Raw genomic sequence first — 21,724 nt, 5'->3', positions numbered from 1 at the left:
TCTATGTCTCTCCTAATCATCCTCCACAATTAATAGAGAGAAGAAGGGATTATGTGAATGCCTGTGGGCTGTTCAAGGAGGGGAGAGCAGAACCTGACTCCACTTGAGTCGGCTGATGACCAGCGATAGTAACTGTGTTGAGGATGAAGAGTCTACTTCTGGTACAAATTGTTATTACTAGCTTCTTTGATTTTTGCATCAAAAGCTGCAGACTGAGCCAGTATGGCAAAGGTGATGGTAGCCATGAGAACAACTACAGCACAGCTGCCTGTGCTGTGGCATGGGTGATATCCTCTCTGTCTGGAACATGGGGCGTTGGCCCATGTGATACCATTGGCAGGTAGGAGGGAGTGATAAGAGAGGAATGCATGCAGGGATGTTCAAAGTCAAGGAGGAATTTTTGAAAAGCTTTAAGAAACTATTGATTGTTGGAAGAAGACCTTTGAAGGCATTTTTTTTCTATTTTTTTTCTTAATATATTGAATCCTGTTTGTCTATTTATTTATTTATTTTGGAAGAGGTATTGTTTACTTCTACTTGTAGAAGAGTATTTTATTCTTTTCTGACTTTTAGCAGGCAGGAAAGTCATTGATCTCTTTCATACATTGTGATTCTAGTTTTTATTATATCTATATTTTTATCTGCCTCATGAGAAAATCCAGATAATGATGCGGGTTTCAAAATGGGAATGACCTGAGAGTTTTTGGTGAGAAGAAGCAAAGGTGAAAAGGACTGTCTTTTCAAGAGTCAAAAATACCATTGAGTCATATCTCATTGATGTAAACAAGACCAAATACAACATCCAAACTGAAATCCTGGCTTGTATGATTGGCTCTGATCTTGTAGTCAGCTATTAGAACATTAGAGTCCTTTTTTCCTTCCCTTTTGTTCAGTGGTACCACAGGACGAACAGCTGGGCTCAGAACTGATTCAACATATGGCGTGGTTTGAAGAAATATTTTCTATGGATTTAGGTGGAGGACAGTGATATTCCAGAAACTTCATCCTGCCGGTTTCCACTTCTTGAGCCCTGAAATGGGTAGTCTCTTTCTGCTCTATTTTGCTCTGTATTAGGAGACTTACATTTGTTGCAACTGAGATTTATGTTTGTTGCTTAGTTGGGTGAAACTGGTTTCACTGACTGAAGTATATTTCAAAACACTGGATGTTCTTGCAAGGCAGCAGAGCCAAAAGTCCTAAGCCCTTTCTCCCACTGATGTGACTGAGGTTAGAGCTGTGGTTTTGAGGGAGATGTCCATCTGTGGTTGGGGAAAAAAAATCTTCAGTGAAGAACCATCCCATAGCAAACTAGAAGGTGTTGTAACTGCAAGTACACCATTCATGGTGCTTAAATCCATCAGGACGTCATGATATGTTGCATGAGTGATGCTTGTGGTGAGATGTAACAGCAGGCTTTAAAGTTTCAAATGTACTACTTTCTAAATACGTAAAGTATAAATTAACACATGTAATGAAAGGATGAAAATCAGATTTTTGTCCCCAAGAACCTCTGCTCAGAAAGTTTCTTTGTTTTGTCAGATTGGAAAGACATCAAATTGTTTTATTCATTATTTCTCCCTATAGAATACTCTCCAACTTCCTGTGCATTTTGTGTGGTATAGTTTGAATCCTTTTCAGATTGGAAATTAAAGACAAAAGGATTCCAATTTGTCTTGACAGTGTCTTGTGTATTTTACACATGGGCTTAATGCATAAAACAAAATCAAGGGAACAAAATAATCAAAAACAAACGCTAGTAGTAATTGTTAATTTGATTCATTCAATCTAGAACAAATTTATATAGATCTAGAATTTATTAAAAACAAACAAACAAAAAAGGACCAAACTATGGAAAAATAAAAAATCATGTCAAAATACAAGTACAGCAGGATTAATTCCCAATAATTCCCAGAACAGCTTAAAAAACATATTTCAGGAATAGTTTATGTAGATATGTTCCTCTGTCAATACAGAAAGGATAGGCTTTTTCAACTCCTTTGTGGCTCTGTCTTCTGAAATTCTGTAATTCACTGCTTTAATACATTTCTAACTAAGGAAGGATTATTTTTATAAGAAAAGCTTAGAAGCACTACAGCGTACTTGGTCAGAGCAGCATGAAGGCAAGATGGAGAGCAATAGCTTTAGAGCTGGAGGTTTCCCATACGTTTCAGCAGGACATGGGTTATTCTCAATATGGAGAAGGATCAATGGGACATGAAGACTGAGCTGGATTTATGGGTGCAATTATATAAGAGAAGTTTTTTTCTCTCAAGGTCAGACCACGTGAAGTGTACGTACACAGTGACATTATGGAGGAATTGGCTATAAAATGACAACATGCACAGCAGGTTGAGGAGATGTCAAGTGAATGATTACATTGGAAGACTCATGAGACTAAAGCACAGGTACATCTTAAGAGTAGTCAACCAAATGACTGCTAACGAGTGTTCCCAATTTGCGAAACTGCTAATACTCCAGGGAGAGTGCTCCTTGGGTAGGAACTGTTACTTCTTGCTACCCTCCAAGGCTAAGAATAGGCTAAGATGCACCTGAAGGATGGATAACTCTCCTAATCCAAAAGCTGTGTGCTCTCTCTATCCTTGCGAAGTGAAGTGATTTCCATCAGAACCACATAATCCCTAGCATGAGTGAGCATACATTATGAGATGCTGGAGAGGCCGAGGGTAACGTTCCGCACCACAGTAGTCTTGGCACTTAGTAATCATCAGTGCTGAGGAATCCAGCGTCCCTATGGAGCTGGGTGGGGAGAACAGCGAGTTGCAGTGTGGTTTCGGCTTTTCTCACTATCAGTGGGTAAAAAGAATTGGTAGGTCGGATGCTCCCCACCATCCTTTGCACCCAAAGGTGGATGGGGGGAACTAAGACGTTTCTGACTCATGTTCCAGAGGAAGATAAGTGTTTCCCTGTGCTTGGTGTGCCTCCCCCGTGGAGGAACCACTAGTTTGTCAAACAGCAAAGATGGCTTTCTTGTCTTCAGTAGTTCCTTGATGCTGGTTTTACCAGCAGTGAAGGCTCTGCATGCCTTGCTGCCTAACTTGGTGGAAAGAGCTTTGCAAAAACAGATTAGAATACCTTCCATGCACCTAAGGAAGGGATAATTAGCTGGGAACAGAACAGACAGGAGCAAGTCATGAATGCTGTGCTTTCAGACACTGCCTTTGATTGGGCTATTCCAAGATCTGCAACCATAAGTTAGGATGTCCTGTCTGCAGTGAATGGGGCTTCACATGCATTGTGCTCAGAGTCCCCCCCATGTCCTTGTTCATTTTCTTGTCTGCCCTTTCTGCTCCTCCAGCTCTCCTTGGAGTCATCTATGCTCTCCCTGGAGAGGCTGATCTCCAAAGGCTGTTGCTGACTGAGTTTTGTGGTTGTGCCCAGGGGGCTGGATGGTGTCCCCCTCCTCGTGCTTTGGCTTTTCAGCTTTGCTGCGGGTGGTGGTGGGGAACTGGTTTTGGAAAGAAGTGTCTATAAATGCATCCCCAGAGAAAAGTCCTGATGACAAATGTGATGAGGTGGATAAAGGAGAGAAAAACTGTCAGATTCCTTTTATATTATGAGAGCTAGAAAGGAGGAAAGCGACAGAGACACTGGGGCTGCTTTGTTCTATTGCTTTCAAACTGAAGGAAACCCTTTTAATTAAAGGGTGGAGGAACAATCCCTGTGTTAAGTCTGAGTCTGCCAGGTGTGGGAGGTGGTGTTTGAAAGAAGCTTCTCTGTCACTAAGTCTGTTGCAACTAAATTCAATGCCTCTCTCCTCGGATGAGGGCCCTGGATGGAAACTGAGCAGCTGGAGGGTTCTTTGTGAAATCCTGAGAAGAATGCGGTGAGTTTGTCAAGGGGTGGAAATCCTCACATCTCTTGTGAGAACACTCAGATAAGCAATTCAAATGGAAATTTCAGAAGTCGTCAAAATCAGGGGGGCTTCAAATATCAGGAGAAGATGGAGGAGAATGCTTGTAAAGCTTCACCAGCCCAACCTCCAGCCCCGAGCCAGAGAGAGCCTGTGTGTGAAGCCCACCCCTCTGTGGGGCTCAGCTCATGCTGTGGGCGTTCCTGTCTCATTGCTGTGACAGTGGAAGGTAGGTCAGTCTGGAGAGTGGTCATATTTCCTTCAGAAAAGTACAGATCCCACATTTGAAAATAGCAGTGATAATGAGTGTGCCCCAAGCACAGGTTGCTTTTAGAGCCAGGTCATGCCTTGTTTGCAAAGACCCCACCAAATACTATTTTGCTTTGAAAGACCGTGGAGATGGGCTTACTTTGCTCCACCTCCCATTCTTTTGGCCTCGTTACAATGACAAAGATTGTATTAGAAACTGAGCAGCTCGTAAAATGAGGGAGTTATAGCTGCAGGCACTTCATAAAGGGGAAATGGGAACCGAGTAGGTTTAGAAATTTGCATATGTGCCACACCCACTGCTATTTAATTTGCATTTAATTTGCATGCATCGTGGTTAAATAATACTAATGCAGTACTTTTAAGGGGTGGGGATTTTATGAGTTTGCTTGTGATTGATATCATTTTTGCTTTAAGTGCAATTTTACAGAGTAGTTTGGAGAGCATACAGCATAAAACAAATTAAATTCAACAAAAAATGATCAAATAACACTTATCAGCCGTAAGTATCCTCTTTTTTTCTTTGAAAACAAATGTTTTCATAAAGAAGCCAGACTAACAGCACTGCAGGCAGAAGCCTGCTGCTTATCAACTGCAAAATCATCACACGATACAATTACCAAATTCCCCACACGCTGCACTGGAGCTGAGTGGGCATGCAGGGCTCATGTCTGTGCATGACCTCCTCCTGTAGGGATGCCGATCTGGGATCATGGTTTAAGGTCTGCTCCTTCCTTGTTTGCTTTGCATTAACAGCCTTTCCAGGTTGAATGCAGGAGCAGAGTGCTGGTATTAGTTCATCCCTAGACGGTAAATGACTCTCATGTAATTCTCAGATCGTTGTGGCTAGAGTCTCATGTGGGAAGAGAGGCAACAAAACAACCTTAGTGTCTTTTTGCTTTTTGTTTTGTTTTGTTTTAATGTGAACTTTTCATGAATTCAAATGTAGGAAATCAAACCACTGGCTTCTGTTTGATATGTGCCTGTCCTGATAGCTCAGAAATTGCAACACCCTTCTGAAAAATGTGTTTTCCTTTGAAATCTCTAGCTATTCTTTAGTACAAAGACTAGTTTCCCTATTTCTCTACTGGGTGCAAATAGGTGCACAGGCAGGTTCCAAAACGCCAGAGCAGAGAGATGTGGTGCTCCTGGCATTGAGGACATGGAAATTGCACTAAGCCCTGCCCAGGAAAAAAAAAACAACAAAACATTTCAGTGCTTTCTTCCCTAAGAACATGGGCCCATGTGCTTCTCTGCACTTTTAGGCACATCAACATATTTTAGCTCTGAGTACATCTTTGATCATGCATTAAAACCCTCGGAGTACTGTGGAATGCCACCTCCTCCTCTGCATGCACTCAGAAATCTCACGTTGGAACAACCCTCTCATCAATGAAAAGGAACAAGATCAGATTTTCCCTGGCAGCCCAACAATAAATCTGCTCTGAGACAGAGGATGTTTCTGTGTGGCAAAACAGAGAAATCCTTATTTGTCCCTTTGGTAACAGAGACTCCACGAGCACCTGCCCCTCGCTGCCTGCTGTGCTACCCATAGGCTGCCTGAAAGGTTGAAGTTTGCCTTCAGTGATCTTTCAGCTAAAAAATAACAACGTGTCACTCTGGAAACCTGTGCTTAAATTGGTTCGAGTCGGTAAAAAATGCTCTTTGTTTCTCTGTAACCTCCCCGCACTGGCAATAACTCAGGTGTGAATGTGCAGCCCAGCATTACTGTAAGGCTTTGACACTTAGACCTGAGCCCTCCTCTTCCCCTGCTCGAGCCATTGCTGATGTGATGGACATGGAGAAGGTCTGCTCTGTCCTGATCAGCATCAGTGTACCTAGGAGCGTATCTCCCAAGGTCCCAAGTGTTAATTTCAGCCTGATCTAATGGTTGGCAGCCCTTCTCACGGCAGGGGGGTGATCTTTAAGGTCCCCTCCAACCTAAGCTGTTCCATGATTAATTTGCTGTGGTGGAATGCTGCCTTCTGATCATTCTGAGAGACCTCCAGCTTTGCTGCTTCATCTCTGTGCTCATGTGAAGCATCAAAACCACTTGCTGACTTTCTACATCCAGGTTGCTCAGGTGGCCTCCAGCTCCTCTTTGCAGATTACAAATGGGTGTCAGTCTTCTCAGCTTGCCTTTTATTGATGGGGAAATAGGTGTATTCATGCAAGCTCAGAACAAACCCTTTAAGTCTGTCTCTTCATCATCTGGCTTTGCACTTGAATGGCTTTCCTTAAATTCAAGACATGAATGATCAAAGGTGCGTAAGAATACAAACGCGGGTTCTCCTGTTGGACCGCTGAGCAGGATTTCTGAATAAGACCTTGGTGACTTAGGAGCCCAGCTGCATCTTTGAAGATGCAATCCCCTGGAAATAACCGCACGAAGCAGCGGCGCAGCTGAATGCCTTGCCCTGTGCCTTCCCACCCCGCTGCTACTGGTGGTACAGAGTGCTCCGTCGGGACAGGACTGGGAGGATGGGTTTGTCCTCCCTCCCACACAGCCCTGTCTGGCATCCCTCTGTGTTGTAAGCTGTCACCTGCTCAGGCTGCAGAGAGTTGCTACAACCTTAAAATCCCCTTGTTTACCTGTAAGTGTCCTTGGTGCCGTCAGCTGCTGTCTGGTGCCCTGATGCGCGCGTGAGCCCGTAGTGGTGGAGCTGAGCTGCTTTCTGCCTCCGTCTGTCTTGTCACATGGCTGGGGCAAGGGTGAGGTTCGGGAAGCAGTCTGAAAGGAAGCTGGTTGCTTGGTCTTTGCAGAGCAATGGGAATGTGCTGTAAGCGTGCATCCTTCCCAAGTCTGAATAAAATAGAGCAAGACACCAGGTCAAGGAAGAGACATATGTAACAGAAAGGGAAGTGGGAAAGAAAACCATACATATTCAGTGAAGGAGTGGGAAAACACATTCTGATTACAACTGTAGCTCTAATGTATGCAAATGTAACAGTTTCCTCCCTACTAAGGCATCATGTATTACATACATTACATGATGTACTACTGTGTAACAACATTGTTTATGACTCCTAGGAGAAGCAAATCATAATTCACAGCCATTAACAAAAATAATAGTGCTTTCACCCGGAGGAGCTTTCCTTAGAAAGCCTGTACAGATTCTATCTAACCTAATTTAAGCAATGTCATGAGTTGGAACAGATCGCTATCAAGTCTGTCATGCTTGTCATAACATGGCACTTGAGTAGAAGACATCTCTTCCCAGGAGAAATTCCTGCTAAGGAACTGTATTATTTAATGGAGTTTAAGATTCCTTTCAAGTTTCAGAGCTTGTTTATTCGAAAATTGTTCCAGTAAAAAGCAAATGTTACCCAGGTTCCATTTAAAGAGAAATGAGTTTCCACGTACGTGATTATAGACTGCTATTCCTCAAAGTTATAATTAACTGGGGGCTGTGCAGGGGAAGCTGCTGCGGATCACATGCTTTGCATCTGGCGTGTATTTTCTCAGGGATGAGGTTTCCTGGAGCCTGCGAATGGATATGGGTATTTATGTGAAGAGATGTTCCCCTGTGACAGCCACCTGTCTCTGTCACACCTTCCCTCAGCCCTCCTCCTTTTTATGCAAGCAGCTAATTAACTTCCAGCGTTCGTGTGTAACGAGAGACAGAGAGAGCCTAAGAAGGACGCAAGAGCCTATGGCCTCGCCAGTATGGTGCCAACCAGCACCGGAGTGAAGATGCTTATTTCAACCTTTGAGTGGTCAACTTGAGTCAAGTGAGCAACTGCATGAGGTTTGCTGTGGTGGGAGCACTTCATTTATAGGGGCTGGTCAGGAGTCTTCTGCTTGTGGGATCTTTGGCAGCTTGTCACCATATGCCAAGATCTGCTCCCCGGAAAGCAACATTTAGGCATAATGCAATAGAGATGGAGAAAATTACATTACTTATGTTTAGCTGTTTTCAGGCTGTGTGAAAGAGAAGATAAATGCATGACTTTCTGTCAGCCTCATCAAATATTTAACCTTTTTTTTTTTTTTGCCTAATTTCTTCACTCCCCCAGTTCTTATTTGTTTAGTTGTGCAAGAGCTTTTGGTTTTACATGTCTTTGTTAAAAATGAGTTGGCACATTTTTCTTTTCAGATCCCTTAGTAGACATTAAGGGATACTTGAACAAGAGGTATAATGGCAGCAAGAGATACAAAGGTGTGCAAGGATGTGGAAAGAACAGCACTTCCTTTGTCCTCCCTTTTCCCCTGCCTATTGGCAAACTTCTTCATTTGTAGCACGTCATGGTCTTTGGAAACTTTGGTGTCCAGCTCTGCCAATGAGTTCAAAGCCAAGCTGGCCCCGTCCTGCAGTGGAGCGTAGGGCTGATTAAGCCCCACTGAAGTCCATGGGAAGGCTTTCAGTAAAGGCAGTGGGCTTTGGCTCAGATGCTGAAAGCATTATCATCACTCTCTGGCTGATCCTCTTGATACTGGTTCTGTCATCAAACCCTCTGACAGAAGAGAGAAAATCTGGTCCCTGTTGGTTAAAGCAGCAGCTTAACACAGACACTGACAGATCGAAACCACCGCTATGGAGAAATCAGCTTTCCAGCGCAGAGCTGCAGAAACACAACTACTCAACCCCCCCTGAGACTCAAAGCAACAGGAGCACCTGGGCTGGGACAGGGCTCTGCTGGGGGCTGGAATCTGGGCAGCGCAGTGCCCATGTGGGAGTCTGATGAGGTGTGTCTTGGGTGTCCTGAAGGGAGAGGTAAAGAAAAAGAACTTGCAGACCGTAGCCAGAGGAGTGTCAGGAAGCCAAGCGCATAGCCTGAAAGGAACAGATATTTAATGAATATTCAGGACAAAAAGAAAATGCCTCAAGTGATCAGAGTTGCTCTTATTGCCGGTCCTGACATCCTAATACAGAACAAGGCTGTAGCAGAGAGCACACAGTTCCTGCTCTCGTTCCTATTCCAGCTGCACTGCAGCTTGTGGGTTCGGTCGCAGGTGCTGCAGAGCCAGCGGGGGCACAACCCCTAGCTGCAAATTTTAAGCGGCTTCTAGCTTAAACAAGAAGAGAGAGCTAAACAAATCCCTCTTGATTCAATCAAATACCTCTTTCCAGCCAGCAAGAGTAACAGGCTTTGGGTGTTAGATGGCTGGCCTGAGTGGATTAATAACTTGCTTTGTCTTATCAGCCGAGTTTCATCTAGAAATAAATCCCACCTGATCTCTGCGAACATGGCACAAGATGATTCCAGAGAGCGCAGAGGATGAGATGCTCACGCTGCCAAGCACGGTGCAGGAAGGGCTCTGGGCTGGCTTGGGGCTGTGGGATCAGGGCTGGGACTTTGCCATTACAGCAGCATGGTGATGGAGTGAGACAGGACAGGCAGAGAAACCCAGCAGAGTATTTTTTTTCTCCCTCACTCAGACTCCCACCTCAAGGCTCAATTTCCACGATGCCTCCCATGGGAAATTCCGTGCGGTGTTTTAATTAGCATTAGAAAGACATTTAGAGAAGCTTGAGGCTCCTTACCTTTGCTTTACTCACCCACTATGAGCACTCCGCTCAGCCTTTTGTTCTTGGTCTATGTCTGCAGTTTCTTTTGTTTCTATTTGTCCTGCTTTGAAACAAAGAAACACAGAGCAAAATTACAAACGATTTGGTAAAAAACGCTCTTGGGTTTTCAGCTGATCTCTATAGGAACTTTTCTCTGTTTATGGGCGGTGCCCACACGATGCTGAGCTCTCCCTGGGATCTCAGAGGACGGGCTCAGCCCTCACTGGGCATCAGCACCCACAGCTGTACAGAAGGGCTGTGTCCCAATGGGACTGCTGAGATGAGTGGTGGCCTTTAGCTGGTTATTAACTCCCACCTCCAAATTAATATGAGACAGAAATATGTAAAAATACCTTCCTTTTTCCTGAAGCTAAAAAATATGGATTTTCTCCTCTTTCCCCCTTTTCCCTGCAGAGCTTCTTTCTGATTTGGAAATGCTTTCACAGCCGTTGGTTAAGTTAAAAGGGCTGAGATTTTTGAGCTGACCTGTGCCCTCTGGAGGATACTTGCATTTGTTTTTAACCTGTCTCTCACCTCCTTTGCCTTTGTCTGCTTGGATCTGCTCCGTTGAGCCCTTCTGTGGAAAGAGGTAGAAAACTCCGTCCTTTGGCCTCCCATCCAATCCTGCTTGATGGTGATTTTGGCTGGCAGGAGGATGCTGCCATCACCTCCAACCTCACTCACTTCTGGTGGTTTCAGTGCCAAAAGCAGTGCTGGTGATGCACTGATCTAACTCCATCCCTCAGCCCCTCCAGCAGGAGCTGAGAAAAGACAGGAGGAGTTAAAATTAACAAGGTAAAAGTGGAAGTGACCACGGTGATGTGGGACTGCAGGTACAGAGCCGTAAAGGGAGAGATGGGTGAGGTAAAAATGGGGATGAAAAATGAATAGGTGACCCAATGCTTCAGTGGCACTGGCAGTGTGAGGACCCATTGGGTCCCTGTGAACATCCAGCTTCCTTTGGCAGGGAGTGCTCCTGCACCAAAGTAAAACACAGTCTGGGGAAAATCAGTGCTTTGGTGCAAGCAAATAAAGCTCATGGCTGTGATCCTTAGTTCGGCAAAACCTCAAGCTTTCCTTGATTTGTCCAGCAATCCTGATCAGGACTACACAATAGGGTTTATATTTTTTCTTCTTTCCAGCTGGAAAAATATCATTTCTCTCTGTCCAAACAGAAGGGATGATTTTCTTGTCAGTCTCCAAATTGGCCTCCTTGGGACCATGCTCTGAGATGGTGATGTCTACATTACAGAATAGAGACAACTCTCACCTTGCCAAAAAAAGGAGAAGGAAAGAAAAATGGTGGTTAATGGAATCTCTCTTCTCAAACAAAAAATTACAAAAAAATCCTACAGGCAGAGAGCTCTCAGAATATACCTTTCCTTAGGGTCTCAGCTCTGAGTTCTTCAGGGACACTCAAGCCTGGTTAAACTCCTAGGGAGACGTGTATGTATATACATGCGTGTATATATATATATAAATGCATAAGCCTATAAAAAACCCCGTAAGAATCTCTCTGTTGACTTCAAAGGCATTTCAATCCGTAGTAGTAATGCAACTGTATATTTGTAGCTGATTTGAGGATTTAGGGAATCTCTCTCTGAACAACTTCTGAAGGTTGTTTGAGATTACAGCATTACTCCAGGTAGTTCTATTAAATTACAAACCCTGCTCCGATTGCAGCCCTAGTCTGCCTGTGCTGCAGTCTTTTTATTTCTGTCTTGGACTGAAAGTCCCAGACAGAGTGATGCGGGATTAATAATGGATTGTGATGCTCCTGGAGGAGGACTTGTTTACTGCACAGAGGAACCAGGGGCTCTGGAAGTAGCAGGTCATTCTGAGGGGAGGGAGTTAGAAAGTCACGTAGTGTGGGTCAGTGCCTGTCTGAGGGAACTGGAAGGAAACCATGGGTCTTGAGCACCCTTAGCAGAGATGTGATGAGTCCGTGCTCTGGTGGTGGAAGAGCCAGGAAATGGTTTTGTAGGAGACGTCAGGGTGCAGAAGTGGCTGGGCCCTCCGTCTTCTCCTCTCTAAAGGTGAGGATTGGCAGGAAAAGTGAGGAAGTGTATGTATATATACACGCGTGTGTATGCACATTAATATAGGTGTGCATGTGTATATATGAGAACAGTTGTCTTAGAGATACCTGTGCCTGATTATTTCCACTTGTTTACAAGATGTTAAGCTGCAAAATGGAGTACCCACTCTGAGACAGCCTGTGCTCAGGGGAATTTGGGAGAGCTGTCAGACGTTACAGCATTCACCATTTGCTCAGATTTTAATTCTGCCAGCGGGTGCCGCAGCGACAACCTGCTGCTCCAGACCCTGTCAGCATGGGAAGCTCCAGGATCTGCTGGTTCCCGGGAAATTGCACCCCCCCGCCGCTTCCCACTTTTGGCTGTAGGACCCAAGCAAAAAAGTCTGGATGCAAGAATTTGCCCACAGTGTGTAGGTATTGTGGAATACAATTTCTGGATTCAAATGGACAAGCTACTACAGGTGGCATAAAGTGATATTGGCTTGGGGCTGCAGAACACAACTCAGCCAATTGCTTCAGCAACTCAATAACAATGTATTTTTAAAGATTCCATGGCTGTAAATTATTTGCATTGCTTCCTACTAACACATAAGTATTAAAGCGTTCACACATGCAATGCTAATCATGCAAAAGGCAAGGATGGTTTTGGGAAAAACCCTTGGAACGGTTTTCTGTTATTAATCCACTTACCTAAAGGATAAAGCAGAAATACTAGCTGTTCTTCTTGTCTGGAAGATCTTTGTGACTTTGATCAAATCAGATGGTAACTGAATCTGCCATTGTTATGATTTGTTGTTAAAAATACACCTAAGATTAAAATACTGTAAGAAAAAGGCCAAATGGGCAATAGGTGCATATTCAGTATTTGCAGTTCAATGAGTATAGTAGCAAAGATGTTTACAAATCATTGGAAATAGGAAATAGCTCCTTATTGAGCTCTCATCTTGTATTTGGGCCAATGCAAGTTTTGTCACTGATGTCCCTACGCAGGGGCAGCTATATTCCACTGAAGACATCTAAGGGCTGTGCCTTGCGCCTTATTTGAAATGCAGTGTATGAATCTGAAACATCCCATATGCATCTGGCCCTCGTCAAACTAGCTGGAATACATAATAAATTTTCAAGCTGGGGAAAAGGTAATGAAAGAAAAGATGCATTAACTCATATTTTGAGTCTGCTGTAAATTATACTGTACTGGGGAGGAAGAATAAAGGAGATGAAGGGAAATACTGTACTTGATGTGGGCAGATCTGTGGATGAAGTGTCTATTCCTGAAACATGAATATTTAATAATCACTTTTCTGGGCACAGGATGGACGTTATTAGTGAGTGAGAAAGTGCACAATGGTGCAGTGGGAGGAGTGTGGATGAATTGTAGGTAGAGCCTTACAAAGCATTACATTTGAACTCCTTGGCTGTATAATGGTGATTATGAAAGTAGCAATGAGGCCGTTCCTAGAGGAGAAGAGAGGCTCTGAGCATCACAGGCAGCTTCTCTGGAGCAGTAGGTGCTGGGCACTGAAATAACATGGGCGTCAGGGCCAGAGTTAGGTAATAGAAGTAAGGACTGACTTTGGCCAAAGCAAAGCTTGAGGGCAAAATGTGCATTGGTAGCATAAATAGCTCTAACTTCATGGTATAACACTGGTGTAATGCTTTGACATTCAGTGAATACTGAAGCGTGATGATGCAGGAATCAGGAGTTTGAATGGAACAGCCACAGCTAGTTGGCGTCTTAAAAAAAAAAAAAGTGTTTTTCCTCACTTATTTTCTCAAGTTCAATTAAAGCTTAGAGCTATTTAGCTGTGTAACAGCATGGAGGAGATAACAGGTAATTGAACAGCAACTTGGAGCTGCTTCTGTGCTGGCGCACGTCCATGGGAAGGCAGTGACATCTCATCAGTTGCTCTGCGAGGCTGAGGGCAGAGAGCTGGTGCTGCAGCAGCATAGAAATGAACCCTCTTTATGTTTGCGTAAGACTGAGGTTTAATGTGTGTTCTTCTTGCAAACCAACATTTTTTCCATTGGTGAACGTACACGGTCCAACAGTAATGGTTCTAACTGAGCTTCTGTCACATGAGCTCCCAAGGATGAAACCCTGATAAGCCAGGCCAGGGGAATGCTGGGCTCCCAGGGCTGCAGGGCAAGGGCTGTGCCACCATTGCACTGGTGTGTTTGGCAGGAAGGTTTCCTTATCTGCCTTTTGAGCTTAGTTTTAAGTATATTTTATAAGAAAGAGCAAGCTTCTAAGCCTTTTGTAATCTCACCGCATTAGGTATTGAAGTACTGCGGAAGCCTGTTATTCAATTGCAGGTAAACCAAACCAAAACAAGGCCCTAAAACCTAAAGAAAAATGAATACCCTCAGGGATTTCTCCTGCTTCTTTTGCTTACAGTGAGTAGTACCCGATGCTGCAGGAAGGCAGTACCAGCACTGAAGTTTCTGGAGCTGGGACAGCGTTTCCTGGGGAGAGTCACTGATCACAGCTGTATAGACCTGACTAGACCAGGTCTTGTTTTCTGAGGGAGAGTTTTCCATTCCACCATTCCATTCTTCTTTTTTCTCTTAGCTGATGTATGCCTTTCAACCTGAACTATATCAAAGTCAGCATTTAGCACTGTGTATTTACTGTAGCTTGCATGCAATTTGCAGATGATATACTGTACTTTTCTACAGTTAATTTGTTCATTTCAATGTATAATGCACCCATGAACTTTCTGAATTTTGAGCTGAAAATATGATAAGTGGGTTATATTATGTAGCAAAGGAGTTGTAACATGAAAATGCTTCCATATTATCAGTTATGCACTAGCTTAATACAAAATGATATTAATATATGAATCAATAAAGGAAGTTGTATAATAGGATTCTCATGAGAACATGCAGCGGATGTTTATTAAAGATGTAAGTTCTATGTTAAGAAAGAATACTTTGCTTTATTCATTTATTTGATAAGCAGCCCAGCTGCCCTGAGTGAAATGATTTTGTTGTATACTTGCAAGGAACTCTCACATGTATTTCTGATTTTTCTCACAGAGTTCAGAAATTTAATAACCAATGCAGATATCATAAAAGCCTGACTGTTGGTTTGTGGTCAACAGCATCATTTTCTTTGAGCAAAGAGGAAGAGAAATGTATCCGTGTGTGATGGAGAGCAGCAATCAATGCTAAGACGTGCACCCAGTTTGTTGGGAAAAGTAATGGGGTATACAGGAAAGCATGGGCAGAGTGAAGGAAGCATGGAAGAGCTGATGGAAAGCTCCTGAGACTCAGAGGCAACCTCTCTTCTCCCTTGCCAGGTAAGTGGGACCTCGTAGGGAGCTCCCAGGCTAGCAGCTGGGAGGTTGGTTTGCTAAATACAGAACAAAAATTAAATGATAATTCCATCAAAGAAAATCTCTGCTCCTCCCAGGACCCTTAGGTGTAATTGCTGTGGGGTAGTTGAAATGAAAGTTACTCTGAAGCAGTTTTACAGAGATACAAAGGAAGAAAGCTGCATGCTTTATTACTCATTTTCTTCTCCTGCCTGGCCAGTTTCCAGCCCCCCAGCTGAGGAGCACTGCAGGGTTTAAACATCCAGACCAACACCGACCTGTCCAACCCCATTTCTCAGCCACGTTGGCGTCAGAAGCAGGGACTGGCCCAAAGAGTGTCCCTAAAGCAAAAGTCCCTGAAAATGCCATTCTCCATGCAATCCCTGGAGCAGACATGAGGAGCAAATGAGTCAGTAGGAAATCTCACTTATTTGTGTAATTGTATGTCCAATTTCTCATCCCCAGCATGCCGCATTGTGATGGATAAGCATCTAAACCATGGTAAAACCTGAAAAAAGGAAGCACTCCTATCACTGATGAAGATGCATCATCACTGGTCTTGGTTCAAAAACCATTAAAGTTTCTGAGTGGTTCCAGTGGGAATGAGAACAACCCTTTTTTCTGAAGAAATAGAGGTATATATTAAACCTTAATTGAGAAGAGCCTCCACCAGGAATTTCCCTCTGAGGGAAAGGAGCTTTTGTGGATATAATTGTTTTGGAGGGAGTAATTATTCCATGGACATTTCCCAAGGTGTGAGTGATGGCTTTTTTTGCTGATTTTCCTGAGAGCGGAAGAGCTGTAGCAGTCTTATTAAGGACCGGTGGCACTACCTGGCAAGCAGGGGACAGGCTGCTGTTTCAACATACATACACAGCAGCAGGAACAAGTTTCTTATTGTTTGGCTGAATATTTCTCTATTATTCTTTCCCCTGCAGCACAACACAGTTTGCAGCAATTGATTGACTTAGCTGGACAGTGAGATAAAAAATTACAAATAAGAGCGGCTGGAAGCTGTTCTGCTGCTGCGATTAGATGTAAAACAGCCACAGCCAGAGTTGTGTTTTGCCTGGGGTTAGATCAACAGACCACAGATTCTGGTTTTCTTTTTTTTTTTTTTTTTACATGTTAATTTTTACACAATTTCAGGAGGGCTGCCGATCATGGCTCTGAAAAACCCTGCAAGTGATGGCGTGTGTCATTGTGAGCTGAGGAATCGTCACTTCTTCCTCTTGGCTGGGAAGACATGGCAGGGTGGTGATAAGCGGGGGGCAGCGGCTGGTGAAGATGGGAAAGAGAAAGGGACATAAATCTGGGACAGGATAGGAGAGAGGCGCAACACTGAAGGGGGAAGGTAGATCCCTGAATAGAGAGCAGTCATTGGCACATCACTCAGTGGTCCTGCTTGCTGTTTTAAGCAGCATGAGCAAAATCCTATGGGCCACTCTCCACCTCTTGCTGGGAAAGCTGCTGTTGAGAGATTGCCTGAATAAGGGATGAGGCCGAGCTGATCGGCTCAGCGTAATCCAGCCCTCCTGGATGTTACCGCGGGATGTGGAGGAGGCGAAAGACACTTGAAACAAGACGGCTTAAAACGATTTTGTAACTAATTGGCAGCAAAGTTTTCTTTCATCATTTTCCTCTTCTCCGCCCCAACCTCCCTATTTGTCTTATCAAATCTTGGCAGAGATAGCAGCGCGGAATAGGGAGCTGCTGTTGGGAAGCAGTTTTTCTAGTGGTGTAATAAAGCAGTCTTACCACATTGAATTTTAAAGGCTGTTTTTGCTGCCTCAAGAAATGCTGATTTATGACTTGAATGAGTCATGCTTTTTGCAATTAGCAGGACACCGTCTAGAAGTTATAGAGCATCTTAGGCAGAAATAGACCGTGTCTCTTTTTTTTTTTTTTTTTTTTTCCCCATTATTTATCTATTTTACTTTCATTCAACCAGCAAGTGAAATACTCTCCAGGAATAAAGAAGCTTTGGCAGCCAGGCGAGAGCAACTCTCAATTTTTCTTTGGAGTTGATAACATTATCCAATACGGCTCTCCAGAAAAAGATAAAATCATAGACACGTTGGTATATTTGACTATATCATCTGTAGTATCCCTATGGGCAAATCCATAAGCCTCATCCTGGAGCATCAGGAAATTCAGCTGCAATACTCAGTAACAGAGCAATTGCAAAAATAGTGATGTCAAATGTTATATTACCGTAGTTCTGAGTAGCTCCCCACGTTACATAGCATTATCAGATACAGTGGCAGACAATGAGATTGGCTTGAATGCCACGCAATTCATTAAGCAAACTAGTTTTCATCTCAAGACATTCAGATCTGTCACATTTATTTTAATGAAACCCTGAAATTTTTTAATAAAAATGCTTAGCAAAAATAGAATTTCAATAATGAATCTGATAACATATTCAAGCAGATATCAATTAAAATTTTCATTATAAGGGATGGCTTTTCTTGAATTTTTCACAAGCTGTTGAAATTTTAATCAGTCATTAAAAATAATACTTTTTTTTGGGTGAGGGGGGAGAGGGAGGAAATAACTTTCAAAAGTTTAGAGAAGAGTTATATATAAAACCTGAAACAGGATAAAACCTGCTTACGCGATCTTTATAGCCTGCAGGACATCCACAAGGTTACACGTCTCTGTACTAATACTCTTCGAAGTGTGGAAAGACAATTTCTATCTCCCTCTCTCAGGATTTCTCCTGTCCCATTTTGGCATGGGAAGGAAGGCAACAGCTTGTTATTTTCCCAAGGACAGAAATTCTGAATATAACTGTGTTTTACTGAATGTCATGAAAGAGAAAATCAAGGCTACAATGGCCACTTCATACACTGTGAGCAAGTTCAACACTTAACAGAATCATCCAGCTTTGAACAGGGCTCTGCTCTTGCTAATAGAGAGTTCTCTTGAGTTTTCTATTAAAAATTTCCATTAATGCTTGGTGCTTGCACTTCTAAGAGATACCATTGGAACTGGAGGAAAACGTAGAGTGAAATACTAAGCAATGAAGAGGACATTTGGCTCAAATGTAACCTTTGGAGAATGGTGAGTATGGTGGAAAGAGGTCAGCTGTGTAAGTCTAATGCAAGGACTAAGTCATTTGTGCTCCACCTTACTGCCAATTATTGCAGAAATAAAAAAGAATATGCTTTTGGAAGTTATGAAATGGAAATACTGCCCATTTTAGTGTTTGAAATAAACACATTATCCTTTGCTTTCCTGTACGAAGCCATGGCTATTTATAAGAGGAATCGTTCATGGTTATTGTAATAGCATTTCTCCTTGCCATGTCCTGATTGGATGAAATACTTCTTGGTTTAGTATTAATGCGCATTGCCTGAAAGAATAACTTCATAAGGCAGGAAGAAAATGAAAGCCCTGTGTTAAACTAGGAACCACATTCAAAAAGCATTTGGTTTATCAGACTCCTGCTGTGCCTGTTATGTGCAGATTTAGAGGTAGCTGAGTGTAGTAATGTAAACTGTGGAACATACAAGGCTTAATGATGGCTTTGGCTCGGTATTCACCATATTTACAGCAGCAAAAAAAAAAAACCCCAAAAAACAAACAAAAAAAACCACGCTTCACATTTTAAAAGCAAAATATGACCTCAGGAAATGCAAGGTTTATGTTCCTGCCGATTCCCACTGCAGCTTCCCAGGGAGGTGTTAAACCCATTATCAGTCATCGTGGACAAAATCAGCACTTCCACCATTCAATGCCATTTGATTGAACGTATGCAGTGAATGGTAGGCTTGAAGTAAAAAAATGGATACTCTGCACTTCTGTCCACATGTACATGGAGCCCACTGGGATGAAAGGCTCAACCTAAACTTCCCATACTATTACTCATGCAGGATTGCTCCATAAAGCTGATTTTCCTTTGCTTCTTTGAAAGCCTCTCTAATTGTGGCTTCTACTCTTTTCTTCCTAGTTCTATGTAGCACAAAGAGAAAGACAAATTATGATGTTGAAAACATGATGACTTTCTAAATTTCCCAACAGTTTTGTGACAGAAATAAAGCAGGGAAATGTCAGTATCATTTGTGATTGGAACAGCTAGATATGGAGCGGTGTCTGTCAGCATTTCTTGTTTATAAGGATTTTATCATGTCACCATTTTCTAATTGCATTTGTTGGAAAAAGTGATCCAGAGTATATAGTCTTTTTATTGTTTTTTAGAAGGAAGACGTTATGTAGTAGATAACATTGACATTATGTAGCAGATAATGTTCTACTCTCCACCGCCAGAAGTATTCCATTGCTAAATTTTATTTCTAAATCCTCTAATCAGAGATATATTTAAAATAAACTTATCTCCTCTGCTGGTTGTCAACAGGAGCAGGATTTCAAACAAGGGCACCCAGGTGTAATAGTAGCATGGGTATCTGAGGAAACCTCCCAAAATAGTTCCTTCGGAACCAAGGCCTATTGTTCTAATGCTGGTGGTGTTTTCTAAACCAGTGCTGCCATGCTCTGATGTTACTCCCATGTGCAGGTATGTTATTTAGACATCCATGCCGATCACGTTGCTGCTGTTAATGGTGTATAAGTGCAATGCCAGCTGAGCTAATGAACTATCTGTGAAGATTGGTGGCCTCCAGTCTCAAGCAGGAATCCCAGCTCTCTGCAGCCTGGGGCACATGCAGGGCTGGGACAGGGAAATAAATTCAGGAACTCAAGATATTGGACAGCAGCTGGCACAACAGCCTGGCAGGGACACCATGCCCTGAAGCTCACATGTGGGATTTGCAGCAGGCTTCAAGCAGACTGAGCAATGCGTGTCAATGTAAGTGCTTTCTTGAGAGAAATCAAAGCCTGGTGGAGGTGTTGGTTCCTGCCCACTCTTTGAGGCAGGCAAGAAACGTCCTGTTACCACCTGACATGTAGATACATCGAAGTGCACTTACACTTGTACTTTAAAGACTGTAAGCCAGAGTGGTACAAAGAAGTCCTAGCATCAGAGAATTAAGCCCTGAGGCACAAAGGCCAGATCTGCACTTGAAAACGCTCCTTTGTGTTGCTGTGCTGGCAAACTCTCCTAGAAGGGATGAAGCATAGGTAATGCCACACAGAGGAGCAAGAGAGTTTTAAAATAGGTATTTGTACACGAGGACTTACCTGGATAAAGAGAGGCTGTATAAAAGCTGTCTGGTCACTGACTAATCTTGCTGCACAGGCAAAAATTTCCAAGTAGTCAATTAGAGGCAGGTCTGAGCAGATCAAGCTCCAGGCAGCTCTGGGTGCCAGGCTGAGGGCTCACTGCAATGCACGGAGATGCTGCAGAGGACCCTCTCATCTGTGACCTGTGATGGTGACATCTGCTCTGGAGAGGATCTTGAGTTTATTATTGTTACACTGCTTTTTGTCTTCTCTCAGGGGATAGTGCCCTCCCAGGTCCTCTGTTGGGTTGAATATTTCCCTCTCATTCCTCCTCCACCGTTTCTGTATCCCAAATGGCTGTCTTTCAGATTTGTCCAATGAAGGAAGGTTCAAAGTCATTCTGCTGACGTAGAACCAGCAATCTATTCTGCATAACCTCATGGTCGTGCCTCCTTACACAGCTGGAATGCCAGACAGTTCTTCAGAGCTGAAGCTGTTTCAAAGGGTAAGTTTTGAGGGGAAAGGGAAGTGACTAAGGATATTTCCTTTTGACTGTGCAAGTTCCTGTCTGCTTTTCAGAATCACAATTCAGCAGAAACAAAGGAGAAACCATGCTGGTGACAAACAAGCCCAGAGCGTGTGGCTGCTTGTTTTATGCAGAGCTCAGAGCTTTTGGTTTTGTGCCTGCAGAGTCACCGTATTTTAAAAATGGTAATTTCTGAGACCCATCTAAAAGGCTAATTGTTGCTGTTACTGATCTGCTTTAAAAGCCATGATTAAAACCAAAGAGAACAGTTGCAATTCCTGCCAGCTGTGGGAAGCTTTGCAACTGCCTTGTCCCAATTACAGGGTTCTTTGTAGTGAGCACACTGTATTAGCATAGCTGCAGCTCCCTTCTAACAACAAGCAATCATGACTGACATTTAATGGCAGGCTTTGGACCCTGCCTTCCTTCCCATTTCTGTGTAGTATTAGGAGTGAGAGATTCTGGTGCCCCAAAACAATTTTTACAAGTTTAATAACATATCTGGAAAAAGGAAGCCAAGGTTCATGTTTATGTGTTCACCGTATTTATTCCTTTTCTCCAAAAGAAATAGCTGTCTCAAGGTTTGGGTGGCAGTTTCCGTTGATAATATGTGTCATCATGCTCTGCTTTTACAGGGAGGGCAGCAAGGAGCCCACAAACACACTCCAGGTCTCTGTTCTCCTGAAGCCCCACCCACAGACTTTAAGGGAAAGAAGTGACTGTGAGCAAGTGTGCTTAATAACACTTAAGGATGACCATATAGCAGGGAAAGGAACACTGGACTAAACCAGGCTGATCCTTATCCAGCACTTGTCTGTGGCAGCCAACATGAAATTACCCTCTAAAACCAACCAACCTCCCTTAGTAGCCCAAGCTCTCTGTTAGAAAGCTGTCCACTAACAACAGTGTTCTCATAGGCAAAGCAGACTTCTAGGAACAGTGTGTTGCAATAACACCGCCCAGTTTAGTCATATTCTTCCTGGGACTTGATCCAAAGCCCACTGAGGTCAGTTAGAACCTCCCATGGACTTTGTAATGGCTTAAGCTCTGTTTAGTTGGAGTTAATAATGTGAT

At 43.2% G+C, this 21,724-nt stretch overlaps 2 long non-coding RNA genes across 5 annotated transcripts in view; one reads left to right on the top strand and one right to left on the bottom strand.

The window, feature by feature from the left end:
• Positions 1-16,009, top strand: part of LOC110404922 — a 28,484-nt gene extending 12,475 nt beyond the window's left edge. Inside the window, exons 3-4 of the long non-coding RNA XR_002442569.1 lie at positions 14,723-14,985; positions 15,466-16,009. This is a non-coding gene — a long non-coding RNA (uncharacterized LOC110404922). The remainder of the gene's footprint in view (positions 1-14,722; positions 14,986-15,465) is intronic.
• LOC110404923 lies at positions 1,848-21,114 on the bottom strand. 4 transcript variants are annotated; one of them, XR_002442571.1, is made up of 5 exons: positions 20,143-21,114; positions 10,183-10,409; positions 9,640-9,712; positions 7,503-7,623; positions 1,848-6,941 (listed from the first exon to the last, which is right to left on the bottom strand). It is a non-coding gene; the product is annotated as an uncharacterized LOC110404923 (long non-coding RNA). The 4 variants fall into 4 exon arrangements; XR_002442573.1 differs by lacking the exon at positions 7,503-7,623 and having other exon boundaries at positions 9,625-9,712; XR_002442570.1 differs by having other exon boundaries at positions 1,848-7,623.

Source organism: Numida meleagris, chromosome 11, assembly GCF_002078875.1.
Source record: "Numida meleagris isolate 19003 breed g44 Domestic line chromosome 11, NumMel1.0, whole genome shotgun sequence".
In the NCBI taxonomy this organism is placed as follows: Eukaryota; Metazoa; Chordata; class Aves; order Galliformes; family Numididae; genus Numida; species Numida meleagris.
This window is presented reverse-complemented; position numbering and strand designations above follow the sequence as displayed.